Genomic DNA, 12,978 nt, shown 5'->3' on the forward strand with positions numbered 1-12,978 from the left:
AAAAAATCAGATTGGGAATTGGCCAATGTCATAACAAGATTTGAAGGAGACACATTGCATGCGCGTGGCATAAAACCCAATTGTCAGATTCCTGATAGGAAGAATTTTATTTTTCTAGACAGGGTCAAACTCTGTAGTCCAGGCTGGCTTTGAGCTCACTACATAAGTCCAAGCTGGGTTAGACCTTGCACTGCTCCTGCCTAAATCGCCTGAGTGCTGGAATCATAGGAATGTGCCACCATGGCTGGCCAGAAAAAAATATTTTACCAGCTATGTGGGCATCGCTTAGCCCAGTCACATTGATACATAAAATTATCAATCACTGTATGCGTATATATATGTATCTGAATACTTTTCTTACCTTTGACTTCACATGAAAGCTAGTGATGAACACAGGTGTGCTTTGAGTGTATTGTCCCTTTAAACATTTTGTTTTCAGTCAGCCCTGGGAGCAGAGGCCTGTGATCCCAGCCCATGGGAGGCTGAGGCACGAGAATCACTGTAAGTCTGAGGACAGCCTGGACTACATATGGAGACCCTGTCTCAATAAACCAAACAAGAAAACAAAACAAAAAAAGTTTGTCTCAAAAAAGAGCCCCTTCCTGGAGAGATGAGAACGCTGGCACAGCCCCAGGTCGTGGGCAGGGGGCCTGCAGGAGTGACTCTGAGCCTCTGGAACACTTGAACACATATTACCTCATTTGGGGCCGGGGATTTAGCTCTGTGTTCCACTGCCCGCCTCGCAAGTGCCAGGACCTGAGTTTGATCCCCGGTACCCCCCAAAAAAAAACCCATATTACCTCATTTAATTCCCCCAACAGTCCTGTGAGTAAGTATAATTATTTGTCCCGTTTTATAGTGAGGAAACTGGCATAAAAAGAAGAAGCGTTCCAAAGAGGAGGGATAGAGATAGGCTTCATATGCAGGCAGTCTGAGGACCTTGATAGAGGGTGTGCGGAGAAAGGAAGTAGTGGCTCCGCTCTAGGAAACCATCACAGAGGAATGACCTCGAGCAAGGTTTTGAAGGATGAGTAGAAATTTGTTAAGCAGAAAGAATAAATATAGGCTGCCATAGTGGGTGTTTCAGAAAAGCATGTTCTTCTGGAGAGGACATCTCTGCCTTTCCTAAGCCCAGGTGCTTCCCTGGAATCAAAATAGCAGCAAAACATTACAAATAAGCAGCATTTATTGAGGCCTTACCCTATTCCTAGGTACTGGATTAAGTACTTCATACATATTATCTCACTAAGTATTCAAATCAGCCTGTGAATTAGGCACTACTCATTTGTGTTTTACAGATGAGGAGTCTGAGACTCAAAAAGGTTAGGTAACTTGGCCAAGGCTACACAGATCATCGCTGGCTGAGCCCAGTGTAAGCCTCACGTGAGACACCATGGGCACTGAGCACATGGTAGTTCATGCAGAACCCAAGGGCCTGATGTCAGGGCTGTGGGCTCAGTCGAAACACAGTGCCAGTCCTTTTCAAGCCTCATAATGCAGTCACCTGGAGGACTTATCAAAAACCAGACCGCTAGGCCCACTGGAAACAAAGGCTCTTACTATATGGGTCTGACGTGGTGCTGAGAAACTGAGAGCTTCCGAGTGGATGCTGAGGCCTTGGGTCCAGGGACCAGACATTGAGAACCTGACTCAGGCGTCGTGGTACAGGGCCGCCCCCCTGTGCAGAGCTGCATGGGGGAACACAGCTGAAGGACAAGGCTTCTTCCTTCTTGGTGTGTAGATCATCACCAGCCCACTGAGGAGCCTCCACCCCTCTCCTTTGTATTCCAGGTGCCTGTCTTTGCTCTAACTCTTGCATTGATTTTCTACATCATCTAAGCTCTTCGTGCTGTGCTGTGGATTTTAACTATTTTCCCTATGCTGGTGTTTTTGAAGAATTAGGCAGCCCCACACCCACATCCCACACCTCTGTTCTAAGCTCCCTTGAGTGACTCGGACTCCCACTGTCCAGGTGAGGGAGGTTTAGATAGATCACACGTTTCCTGGTGGTTCGCTGGGCTCTCCAGCAGACTCATTGGATTAAACGGCAGCTTGTTCCATGCATTAGTCAGGAGTCTTTGGGTTGCAAGTGACAAAACAATTTGAACTGGTCTGGAAAAGTCGGGCAATGAATTGGCTCACATAGCCTGATCGCAGCTGGGTTGCAGTTGTGACTAACCAGGGCTCCAAATGTGACTACCCAGGGATTCCCAGGCCACTGGGACTCTCTTCTTCACCCCTGCCTCTTTCCCACAGTAGGCCTCACCCTGCAGGCCAGTTTGGACTGCCTCCAATTCTTTGGCTCTCCATTTTCACCTCAGAAAAAGAATACAGAAACATTTCCTGGATTCTGGAAAAGGACGTATTCCACTCTGGGTAATTGTCCATCCTAGACCAGAGCCCTCAACCCTTCCAGATGTCTCTCGGTGTCCAGCCTGGAATGGGGTGGGGAGGGGTCTATGGAAATGTTCTCTCCCCCTCAACCCATAGTGCTGGAATGCGTGAAGGAGCATTTTCCAGAAAGCAGAGGAGATTGTGGCAGCGAAATAAGTGCTAGAGGCGAGAGGGTGAATGAATGGCTTAGATGCCCGGCTTTGCAGTGGCAGGTGCTGCACTGATACCTGGAGCGGACAGCGAGAGAAGGAAAGCCCCAGCCTTCTTGCTGCTCAGCCTAGGAAGCAGGCAGACACGCCGTAGATGGCAGTGGAGCTGACCCCACTGTCCTGTCCTGGAACAAAGTTGCCTACTCCCCCTGAACCTTGGTTTCCATTCTTGTCCTCTTGAGGTTAAGGTGACCTCTGAAAACTTGCTACACTGCTCACATTGTTTTGCGTAAAAGGTTCTTTCTCAAGGTGATTGGGTGCACCAAGCGAGAAAACATGTAAGTGCTGTGAAAAGTGCCGTGTGTCCAGCACAGTGGAGTACAGCTGCGAGCCCAGTTACTTAGGGTGGGGAGATGGCAAGTTTGAGGCCAGCCTGGGCTAAATAGTGAGTTCAGGGCCCGACTGAACTGTTTCAAGACTGTCTCAAAAAGAAAAAAATTCTTGAAGGAAAGAAGGGAAAGGGAGAAGGAAAAAAGGAAGGAAAGAGTGCTGCACTGTCATTTTGGAAACTGAGGCTTAGGAGGGCTAAGCAGCTCCCCTGAGGTCTCATAGAATACCAGGTGGGATTCAGCTTTGCTTTGTGTGCATGCGTTCAGACCTGTATGTGCTTGATTCCCAAAGGCTTTGACCTCTAACAAGCATAAGGCTTTTGCAAATGAATGCTGTGAGTGCCTAGGCCACCTGGGAAAACACAAGCTCATGGGTCTCACTGCAGACATATTGAAATGAAAGATCGTGGCCTGGGAACCTGCATTTTAATGGACTCCTCAGGTGCCACTGATAATATAAGCACAGGCTATCTGATTGCAGTGTATAGAGTCCACTGTTCTTCGTTATTTTCACCTCTATCATTTCAGTAGTGACATAGTACCTGTAGGCACCTCTATAACACCCAAGGTACTTTCCCAGACATGACTTCCTTTCATTGAGAGGAAGGACCTCACAGTGGTTAGAAATCTAGCTTTATCAGTAAGCTGCCTGAAGTCCATTTCCGAGTTAGATGCTTGCCTTATGATCTGTGCCTGTTTCCTTCTCTATAAAATGAGGATGGGCTTGTCTTCCCACCTGCTGAATTTGTTAGGAGTAAAGACTTCAGTGCACATGAAGGACCTAAAATAGTGCCAGTCATGGAGTGGGTGCCAATAAGTCTTTGTGTATTTGCAGATGAAGAAACTTAGGACAGACACAACCAAACTCGGGTTTCTCACTCCACGTCCAGACTTTCAGAAACTGAGTCTTTGCTGGTCTTTCATGGTCATTTCGAATTTAAAGAACCTTGTACCCTACCTCCAACAACAGGGTGTGGAGTGTTTCCTGGCGCCTGCAGGATGCGGTAGGAGGAGTCAGATGGAGCCACAACTAAACCACTCTCATGAGCTTGAAGAGTTGAGAGGGTACAGATATGGCAGAAGGAAGGCAGCTCTGTGTGATGGGAGCTGCCAGGGGCTGGGGCAGGGGTGGACTAGGCCTGGCTGAGTTGTTCATCGGATCCTCATCAGCCGCAGAGCTTTAATAAGAATATTCTGATTAGGCAAATACCTCCAAACAGGTTAATAAGTCATTAACACAAATATAGCCTAGCAAGCCTCTCCCTGCCGTCATTTTGAAGCAAGGACAAACAGAAAGAATGGGAGATTTTGTTTTGTTTGTTTGGTTGGCTGATTGGTTGATTTGGTTTGGTTCTCAACAGCTGAGAGTCCGCCCATTGGGGGAAGCTACATGAATATTAGATCGTGGTAGTCTTGCAGGGGAGGAGGAAAAATATGGAAAGCTGGCAAAGAATTGGAAACAGCCTCAACCAGTTCGAAAGCTCCCCTAATGTCCTTTAAGCATGCAGGGATGGGGGAGGAAATGGTCCATTTTGGGCAAGAGTGGGGACTCTTCTACAAAGTCCCCTCCTCTCAGGCTAAGGGGCTCACATTGAAGTGTGCAGACTCTAGCCTGGAAACCAGATTTATTTATTTGACCAGTTGTGTCACAGTGCTGGACATTTGGGGTCTGTTGATATGTAATATGCAACCCTGTTTCCCTCCTGCTCTCTCCCACTCTGCCTTTGCTTTCTGCGTGCCCTCTCTTTCCTCCCGCCCTCGCCGTTCGCTCTAACCCTTCGATCCCTTCTCACCTTTATCTTCTTCTCCTTCCCTCCCCGCTTCTCTCTTTCCCTTGTCTCCATCTGTCTGATCTTATTTCTGTTATCGCCGTACCCCACAAAGCGTTTCAGGCGGCTCGCGGGAGCGCACACTAACATTGTAGAATTTAGGTACAACGTGGCTGGGCTTGTAGCTCAGTGGCACCACCCCTGCCTGGCAAGTGCAAGGTCCCGGGTTGATTCCCAGCACCCCGCCCCCCCAAAAAAAAACTGTTGAAATTTAGATACAACATAAATACCAAGTGACTTAGAATGTGCTGCCAGGCTGCTTGCCTTTGTGTTTTGCCCTCAGTGCCATGATGGTCACAGTTGTGTCACTGCTATGAATCAGTGAGGTCCTTCGGACTGAACTGAATGCAGGTTAAGAGACAATTCAGTCTCAGAGGAGTTAGACTAGGCCAGGGAACAAATAGCTCTGCTGAAATGGCTGCGGCCAATGTGAACAGGGATGGACCGTTTTGTTTCTGGGAATCTATTCCTGAGCCTCAGTTCAGTAGCCCCCAGAGTAAGCAGTGTACTGAACAGCATTTAAAATCGCTTACATCTAGCACTGAGGATGCTAAGGGGGGAGGACTGTGAATTTGAGGCCAGCTTGGGCTACATAGCAAGATCCTCTCTCAAAAACTGAAATAAAATAAAGGAAAATCAAGCTTAACCTATTTCAATGACGTATCACTATAGCCTGCAATTGTTTCTTATTTAGTGAATCTTTTATTATGTGATATAGTCACAGGATTTAAAACTAAAATAACATAAAAAGTTATACACTGAGATGTCTCATTTCAAATACTTAACTCTATTCGTCCTCCTTTGCCATGTCCAAAAGGTAACGACCACTTTTATTTTATTTTTATGTATTTATTTATGTATTTATTTATTTATTTATTTTTTGAGGCAGGGTCTTGCTTTATAGCTCAGGCTAGCCTGCAACTCAGTATGTAGCCGAGGTTGGCCTTGAACTCATGGTGATTCTCTTGCCTCAGCCTCCCCGCATGCTCCACCATGCCTGGCTAATGAATTTCGATGAATGCTTCTGATACAAATGTTAATCAAATTCAAAATATATCACACAAAAATATGATGATACATACAACATTATGCACAGTTCTTTCTTTTGCTTTCATTTTTTTCTTTCACATAATGACATATTCTGGAGTGCTTTCCATATCAATGCATAGGAACTTTTTATAGTAGATAAAAAGAATGTTGCTTCAGGCCTTTTATCTAAGATCAAGTGTAATATAGATGTAAAGAACAAAGTAGTAATTATATTCGTCTCCAAATGATAGAATATCACGCCCAAATCATGTGGATGTAGATACACTTTTTAAATTTCCAACTCTGCCTATTTTACCGATCGTGTGTTATGGGCTCTGATCTCTCCAGGGCATTGAGCTGTGCCCTACCCTGTGTGTAGTGTCCAGCTAGAATGAAGTGTGGTACAGTCAGTGAAACCCATTGCTGCTAGGAGACTCAGAGGTTAGGCCGAGGCCACCTTTGTGAGCGCCCTGGTTATGAAAATCCCACACACAGTTGTTAGTCAGGGTGCCCAGTGGGATCAAGAAAAACCAGCTACTGAAATAACAAATTTATTGACTTAGTCACCATAACTACCGTCTTTTCTTAGTACCATAGAAGTGAAAAATTATTTAGGAGCAAATAATTGTGACGGGATGCAAACAATTCACCTAAGATGTGTACGGCTTCGTCTTGTTTTCAATCTTGAGCACTCTGTGGAGCTAACTCCTTCACTGCCTTTGAGATCCTTATCCTGAGCTGGGCCTGGTGGTGCATGCCTGTAATCCCAGCACTTGGGAGGCTGAGGCAGGAGGATCGCTGTGAGTTCGAGACCAGCCTGGGCTACATAGTTCCAGGTCAGTCTCAACTACGTAGTGAGACCCTGTCTCAAAAAAACCAAACAAAAAGGAGAAAGCCATTTCCATCTCTGAGATCCTTATCCTGTATATTTTTAATGACACCACTGAGGGAGCTAAGATAAGTTAGCATTGTGAAGTATACCAAGAGGAAGTATACTGAAATGGATCACTGAATGACAAATATATTCCTGAAAAATCTCCTTGTCTGTCTAATCATGGCAAATCAAATGTTCATGTCTGTAAAATACATTTTAGGCTCATTGACAGAGCATTTGCCTAGAGTGCACCAGTCCCAGGGTTCAGTCCTCAACACTGCTAAGTAAATACATGCACGTGCACACACCCACGCACACACACGCACACACACACACGCAGTTTGTCATTGAGGGATTGTGGGGGTGGCTTCATGGACGAGTTCCTGCTTAGCATGCGTGAGGTTCAGAGTTCAATCCCCAGTACTCCCCTCAAAAATTCTTGTCATTAAGAAAGGCTGGGGGGTGCAGGGATTTAGCTCAGTGGTTCGGTGGCCTGCCTTGCAAGAGCAAGGACCCGGGTTCAATCCCCGGTACCAAAAAAAAAAAAAAAAAAAATGTGCCGGGAGTGGTGGCTCATGCCTGTAATCCCAGCACTCAGGAGGCTGAGGCAGGATCAGACAGGAGGATCGCCGTGAGTTCGAGAATACCCTGGGCTACATAGTGAGTTCCAGGTCAGTCTCAACAAACCAAAAAAAAAGAAAAAGAAAAGAAGTGCTGGGGATGTAACTCTGCACCTGCCTGGCAAGTGCAAGGTCCTGAGTTTGATCCCCAGTACGGTGCGGGGGTGGGGGAATCTTATCATTAAAGACCTAGGCTTTAGTCAGCTTGAATGTCATCAAGAATACAAAGACAAGAACAGTAAGTGATGGTGAGGATGTGGAGAAAAAGGAGCCCTTCTACACTGCTAGTGGGATGTAAATTAGTACAGACATTGTGAAAATCAGTATGGTGTTCCCTCAGAAAAGTAAAACTAGACTACCCTTTGACTTGGCTGCATCATTCCTTGTTGTATACCTAAAGCAATTAAAATCAGCATACTGCTGGGACACCTGCTTTCCCGTGTTTATCATGGCACGATTCCTGATAGCCAAGATATGGAGCCAGCCTAGAGAGACATCAGCAGATAAATGGAGAAAGAAAACAATAGGTATATATTTATGGTGGAATACTATTCAGCTATAAAGAAGACTGAAAATTTGTCATTTTCAAGAAAAAGGCTGGAACTGGAGATTACCACTTTGAGCAAAATAAACCAGACACAGAAAGACAAATATTGCATGTTCCCCCTAATGCGTAGAATCTAAAAAAGATGACATGAAAGTAAAAGGGAAAGGATTATTAAACAAGAGGAAAGAAATAAGGGGGAAGAGGAGTTTAAGGGAGGGTAATGTGGGGACAAATGGGATCAAAATATGCACACTCAAACATAGTGCCCTGTAAAATTAGCAGACACTAGAAATAAAAAATGTTGTTTTTGTTGAATTTGGGGGAATCGAACATGGGCCCTTGCACTTGCAAGGCAGGCAGCAGAACTACTGAGCCAAATCCCTGGCCCTAAAACATTTTGAAGTAAAAAAGAAAGAGCTGAGCATGGAAAGAGCTGGGCTTCATGGAATGTGTCTATAATCCTAGCTTTCTGGAGGCTGAGGCAGGATGTGATACAGATGACTCCTTTGGAATTTATACTTCATAGCTTTAGCAATTTTGTATATAACATTTCAGAAAGCAGAACGCATCAGTATATTTCTGCACTAGGCATGGGCTGCCTCCTATGAGGTAACTGTGTTTAGGCCCTTCCACACCTATGTGAAATTTGCTTAATTGTCTTGTAAAACTCTCTGGTTTTCTTTTATTCTGCTAGGTACCTCCCAGTTAATCTGACATCTTTTTTACCTCATTAGACTGCTCCAACTGGGAATTCTTCATCAAATTCAAAAGAAAGGTGACACACACCCCCACCAAAATCCAGACCCGAAAGCAATTAACTTTAGATTGTGGTTCCAAATACAAAGACAGCTAATATTTAATGAAGCTTTGGTATAATATGTTCTTGGAGTCAATGCGGAGGGTTTGAATGGCACAAAGCTGTGTGAAAGCTTAAGGTTAAAAGTGTATTTGATTAAATGTTATTGCAAATGTGTTTTCTTGAATAATTTTGCCACGGTTCATAGTGAACCTTCCAATTTTAAAGTAATTTTCTTGGCCTTGACTTTCTGATCTGTCTTAATTTAGCTGTCACATTGTGAATAGAGCTCAGTTTCATTGGTGACCGTTGAAAGGAATTCTGAAAATAAAGAGCTCTAAGGGCCTCCTACAAGGATTCTGCAAACTTTCCATCTGATATGAATTTGATAGGTCTCCTTTATGCCCAGGTTCCTCTTCTCAACATTTTCTCTCATATCTAGTCAGCATCAGACAGTCTTCTCAGGACCACAGCCTCACTGGCAGATTTCCTATTTCCCTTGTGTTTATGCCAATTAAAATAAGCCACAGGCTGTGCCTATGACATATTTTCAGAAATTCATTGTGTAACAAATGCTGATACTTTCTCTTGTACTATTTTTCCCTTACTCTTTTTTCCTCCACCTCTTTCCAAATCTTCCTTTTTTTCCTCCTTTGAAGTCTCTGTGCTTGGCATTTTTTGAAAAGTTCTGTCATGAACTTTGGTTATTGTGATGAGAAATTACATCCGGGGGAAGTTCTAAATCATGGACGTGAAATGACTATTTCTAGAAGCATTTCCTAAAGTACATGCCACTCCTTCTCAACAGACATTTCTCTGCCATTTACTTTGTGCCAAAAGTTCATATTTGTAGCCTGATGCTCTTTTCTCAGAAACTTTATTTGGATGCGAGAGATTGAACTCAGGGCCTTGTCCATGCTCAGGATACTTCTTGTCCCTGGAACTACATCCCTAGCCCCTCAGAAACACAAAAATAAATATTCCAATATGTTATCATTTATTTGTTATGTCATAATTTATTAATTCTGCATGTATTTATCAATTTGTTAATGAATGTATTGTTTTCTTTATTGTTTTATCTCCGGTGAATTTGAAAATCTCATTTAAATCAATTTTATTCACTACTCATGATCCTTGTAGGATTTGGGGGTTACAGCTCAGATCTGTGAAGCCCAAATTATAAAAATCTTCCTCGTAAGATATTAAAATTTTTTAATGGAGAGGGGTGCAGTGGGGCGTGGAGAAAAAGCAAGTAAGTAAGCAAAGAAGTAGAGGCTTTGTTGGAAGGTAAAGAATTCTAGATACTTTGGGACTTAAAGGACTTAAGGACTGATTGATTCTGGAACAAAAGGACACCCTTGGCAAACTAACACTTCATTCTCACCGCTGACCCTGGCCACCTGCTTTTGTCTGAGCGTCAGGGTGTGCACTCCTGCCACCTGGCCCCAGGGACCTGAATGGAGTGCAGTTGAGGTCATCCAGTTGCGCTCATCACAAGCATTCTCCAGCTCTACTCGATACTGTGGGAGCGCATCTTCCCAGAAGCCCCTCTCTCTTGCGGTACATTGCCCTTCACCGCTAGCCATGTGCACATATACTTCCTATAGTGATATGTCTCCAAAAAGCCCCATCCTGCTCAAGGTGCTGAACTTCCATTTCAGTTAAGAATTGCTTCCTTCAAGTGCGAGGACCCGAGTTCAATCCCTGGTACAAAAAAAAAAAAAAAAAAAAAATTTGGTCCTTCAAGGCGGGCATGGGGGCACAAACCTGTACGCCCAGCACTCAGGAGGATTGCCGTGAGTTCGAGGCCAGCCTGGGTTACATAGTGACTTCAAGGCCAGCCAGGACTATATCACAAGAACCCCTTAAAAATTGTATTTCTTTTAACATTTACATAAGGGAGAAGATGTAGTTATTTCCTAAACTCTTATACATGGATGGGAAGAATTTAGGGGAAAACAAACTCGTGACATTCACCACTGTTTAACTCCTGTTACCCTTAAGTGTTGGCTAGAACTTGTTAGGAGGGTGCAGAGGGCTGCTCTGCAATGTGTCACTACAAGGGGCTGGCACCGTGTGCTCACTGAAGTGTTTTCCCTGTGCGAGGGCACCCCAGGTTGGGCCCAGTTTAACCGTGTGCCTGTCATAGTCCTGGTTAGAATTCACTTATCAGTTCATAGTGCCTGCCGGAGGCTGAGAGGTGTAGAGTTTAACGAGCACAGGGGGGGACCTGGGTTCAAAATCTGCCACCATGGAAAGAAAAAAATCCTAAACTAGGTGTGGTGGCTCACACCTGTAATCCCAGTACTCTGGGAGGCTGAGGCAAGAGGATCTCAAATTTGAGCCCAGCCTGAGCAACTTAGCAATTTAGGGAGACTCTGTCTCAAAATGTCAAAATTTGAGAAAAGGGCTGGAGATGCAACCCAGTGTGAAAGCGCTGGCTGGGCTCACTCTCCAATGCCTCTGAAAAAATAAAATGAAAAACCCCTTGCTTCTACAGCTGCCTTGGCTTACATATTTATATATAAACAAGGGCAGCGTTGGCTTTGTTCCAACAGGTGTCAGCCCATCTCTGCAAGTCACATTGGTGTCGCTTGAGTGTGGGAGTGTAGACTGGAGCTGGGGACCTAGGCAGAAAGGGGAACATTCGTCAGAACGCTGACTTTCCTTCACTGTGCGGCCAGCAGGAGCCCACTTAGAAGCTGATCATTCTGTGTAACGTTGTTACTCTTGGAGAAAGACTAAGAAAACTATATTGACGGGCTTTCTCTGCTTCTTCCCAATTTCCCCTCTGCACTGAGTAATTTGTTTTTACTAATGAAGGCTTTTACTTTTGGCTAGTAGGGCTTTTCTCTAAGGTCCAAGAAACGGGCTCCCTGAGGGCATTTACTCTTCAACCCCCCCACCCCCCCACCCCTGCCCCTTCTGGCTGTAGGGGGCCTGGAAGCACCAGTTTGGGGCGGGATTGGCCTGAGAAGAACATTCCCGCGTTCCTGGATGGGAAAGGAGCCAGGATATTTTTTAAATGCTGCCTTTCAGCAACCTCCTCTGGGTGTTATTCTCACAATTTGACTGCTTCCTGTAATGGCCTTCTGTCAGTCTTGACCATCACCATCTTTCTATAAGAATATGAATGAACAGATGTCACTTTGGAGGGTCATCAGAGGTAGCAACTGCTCCCTAGTACCAGGTTACAGTCCTTCCCAAAACCCTGTTAGCTCACATCTGAAAGAGGATGCTTTGTATCCTGTCCTTCAGTAGGCCACTGAAAAAGTAGCAACCAGCTCCATGATTTAGGGAAACCTGGCTTTAACAGGCACCAGGATGCTGCATGGCCAGGAGCATAAACAGAGGGCTCTGATGGAATCTGAAACCACAGGGGAATAGACATGTATTTGACTTCAGACGGCTGAGCTAGGACCAAAGAGTTGCATGAAGTTAAAATTTTAGCTCAGTGTAAGTGTATTCTAACATGAAATTCAAAACGGAGTTATTGATTCTCTCAGTTCTGGAAGCTAGAAGTATAAAAAAAAAAAGTGTTTTTCAGGTCTCTTTTTCTCTCTGCAGTCTCTAGGGTGCATACTTCCTGACTTCCCTCAGCTTTTGTAGTCTCAGCTGTTGCTTGGCTGTGGCAGCACCACACTCAGTAACACCTGCCTCTGTCTTGGTAAAGCTCTCTTGCTTGGGTGTGACTCTTCCTTAACGAACTGGGTTAGGATTCACCCTAATTACCTCATTTTGTGGGGATGAGGACTTCACATCGTTTGGGGGACACAGTTCAATCCGTAATGGGCTACTTCTGTGAAAGTGAGTTCTTTCTCCCTGGAAGTATGCAACTAGAATTAGGGTTTTCAGAATGTTTAAAGAGATCTAAGCAGTAAGTAGAGAATGCAATTCAGTGACTTCTAGCATCCTTTCTGACCACAGTATTTTGTAATGCTGTGAGTCCTGGTGAAAATGCTCTATAAATCTTGGACCATTCTCTCCAGTCTTGGTGGAACATTACATGCACAGAAACTTGGTCCTGTCATGGGATGAGATCCAAGGAGGAGATGAGAACCTCAACTCAGCCCACTAAGTAGGTTTGTTGTTTTGTTTTGTTTTGTTTTGTTTTTATCTGTATCAGGAATCAAACTCAGGACTTTGCAATTGTGAGGCAGGTGCGGCACCACTGAGCTAAATCCCTGGCCCAGTAGGTTCTTGATGTTCATGGTGGAAAAAGCATTTCAAGATTTTTCAAGGCACAGGCAGATTTATTAGGCAGTTAGAAAGTGAAGGAGAATAGGAAAAGGATTTCAGCTCAAGCATCTGGAGAAGGCACACTCTGATCTGGGGTTCAGATTGGCTCTCA

At 44.7% G+C, this 12,978-nt stretch overlaps 1 protein-coding gene and 1 non-coding gene across 6 annotated transcripts in view; one reads left to right on the forward strand and one right to left on the reverse strand.

Moving 5' to 3' along the window:
- The window catches only part of Palm2akap2 (PALM2 and AKAP2 fusion), a 561,169-nt gene that overhangs the window by 399,559 nt on the left and 148,632 nt on the right, over positions 1-12,978 (forward strand). The window lies entirely within an intron of this gene.
- LOC117284371 lies at positions 5-105 on the reverse strand. Its single transcript, XR_004515459.1, has one exon. It is a non-coding gene; the product is annotated as a small nucleolar RNA U13 (small nucleolar RNA).

The sequence above is a fragment of the Fukomys damarensis genome, unplaced genomic scaffold, assembly GCF_012274545.1.
Source record: "Fukomys damarensis isolate Sample0158 unplaced genomic scaffold, DMR_v1.0_HiC HiC_scaffold_36, whole genome shotgun sequence".
Classification (NCBI taxonomy): domain Eukaryota; kingdom Metazoa; phylum Chordata; class Mammalia; order Rodentia; family Bathyergidae; genus Fukomys; species Fukomys damarensis.